Source organism: Loxodonta africana, chromosome 18, assembly GCF_030014295.1.
Source record: "Loxodonta africana isolate mLoxAfr1 chromosome 18, mLoxAfr1.hap2, whole genome shotgun sequence".
NCBI lineage: Eukaryota > Metazoa > Chordata > Mammalia > Proboscidea > Elephantidae > Loxodonta > Loxodonta africana.
The window spans coordinates 73,294,517-73,297,044 of NC_087359.1; positions in this window are offsets into that span (position 1 = coordinate 73,294,517).

Consider the following 2,528-nt stretch of genomic DNA (forward strand, 5'->3'; position numbering starts at 1 on the left):
GAGAATCTACAGACTGGAAAAATAATTTTCGCTATTACAAATAAGAAGAAGGCCTAATCTCTAAAATCTACAGAAAAATCCAACACATCTACAACAAAAAGACAAATAATCCAGTTAAAAAATGGGCAAAGGAAAAGAACAGGCACTTCACCAAAAAAGACATTCAAGCAGCCAACAGACACATGAGGAAATGCTCAGGATCACTAGCCTTTAGAGAAATGCAAATCAAAACTGCAATGAGTTACCATCTCAGCCTGGCATTACTGGCCAGAGAATCAAAAAAACAAGAAATAACAAGTGTTGGAGAGGCTGCGAGGAGATTGGAACTCTTATGCACTGCTGGTGGAAATGTGAAATGATATAACCATTTTGGAAAATGATATGGCGCTTCCTTAGAAAGCTAGAAATAGAAATACCGTATGATACAGCAATCCCAGTCCTAGGAATATATCCTAGAGAAAAAAGAGTCATCACATGAATAGACACATGCACACCCATGTTCATTGCAGCATTGTACACAATAGCAAAAAAATGGAAACAACCTAGATGCCCATCAACAGATGAATGGATAAACAAACTGTGGTACATACACACAATGGAGTATTCTGCAACGATAAAGATCAATGATGAATCTGCGAAGCATCTCATAACATGGATGAATCTGGAGGGCATTATGCTGAGTGAAATAAGTCAATCACAAAAGGATAAATACTATATGAGCCCACTACTGTAAAAACTCCTGGAAAGTTTTACACACAAAAAGAAAGAATATTTGATGGTTATGTGGGGGTGGGGGGGTGGGGGGTTGGGGGTGGGGATGGAAAAACAATTGATAGACCGTAGATAAGTGGTAACTTTGGTGAAGGGTACAACAGTATACAGTACTGGGGAAGCCAGCACAACTTGTACAAGGCAAAGTCTTGGAAGCTCCATAGATACATCCAAACTCCCTGAGGGACTGAATTGCTGGGCTGAGGGCTGTGGGGACCATGGTCTCAGGGAACATCTAGCTCAATTGGCATAACAAAGGTTATAAAGAAAATGTTTTACAATTCTACTTTGGTGAGTAGCATCTGGGACCTTAAAAGCCTGTGAGAGGCCATCTGAGATACTCCACTGGTCTCACCCCTTCGGGAGCAAGGGAGAATGAAGAAAACTAAAGATACAAGGGAAAGGTTAGTCCAAAGGTCTAATGGATCACAACTACCACGGCCTCCACCAGACTGAGTCCAGTATAACTAGATGGTGCCTGGCTACCACCACTGACTGCTCTGACAGGGATCACAATAGAGGATTCCAGACAGAGCTGGAGAAAAAGTGTAGAACAAAATTCTAACTGACAAAAAAGAACCAGACTTACTGCCCTGACAGAGACTGGAGAAACCCTGAGAGTATGGCCCCTGGACACCCTTTTAACTCAGTAACGAATTCACTCCCAAGATTCACACTCCAGCCAAAGATCAGACAGGCCCGTAAAACAAAACAAGACTAAAGGGGCACGCCAGCCCAGGGCCAAGGACTAGAAGGCAGGAGGGGTCAGGAAAGCTGGTAATAGGGAACCTGAGGTCAAGAAGGGAGAGTGTTGACATGTAGTGAGGTTGTTAACCAATGTCATAAAACAATATGTGTACTACGTGTTTAATGAGAAACTAGTTTGTTCTGTAAACCTTCACCTAAACTACACTAAAAAAAGAAAAAATTCTTAAGATGTATATAGGATATATATATACTCTAGGAATGTATTTTGATTTCATTGTCTAGGAGAATAAATAATAATCATTGTTAGGAATTGACATTTTTGATTAATAATTTCACTTTATTCTCCATTAAAAAAAAAAGAAGAAGCTTGTTGACTTTGAGTCCATTCTGACTCATAGCAACCCTATAGGATGGAGTGGGGCGGGGGGGAGTTCTGAAATTAAATCGTGGTGAGGGTTGCATAACCTTGTGAATACAGTAAAACCCACTGGTTTTTACACCTGATATGGTGAAATTTATGCTTTGTGAATTATATCTAAAAAATGCATTGGATTTTATCAGTGTTTTTTCTACGTCTATTGAGATTATTGTGGTTTTTTTTCTCCTCTAGTAGATTTTCTCACCTTTACCATGCTGGAATTTATGAAATGAAACCCATTAGCCTAATATTTTAATTCCCTGCTGCTTTCGGTTTACTAATTTTTTATTTGGGATTTCTGAATGTGAAATTCATATGTGTTTAGATCGTAGTTTTGTCTTTAGTACTATCATTTCCTAGCTTTGGTGTCAAGATCGTGCTTCTCTTTTAAGATGAATTGAGTTGCTTCCTGTTTCTCTTTTCTGCAGCGGTGCACTCAGGATCTGAATGATCTGTTCCATGAAGGTTTGGTAGAGTTCATCCATGGAACTCTTTTTGCATGTCTGCTTTTTGCAGGATAGATCTTTTACTCTTTTGATTTTTTTCGTTATTATTGATTGGTTGGTACAGAATCTTTACTTTTTTTTTTCTCCATTTGGATAATTTATATTTTCCTAGAAAGATTTCGTGT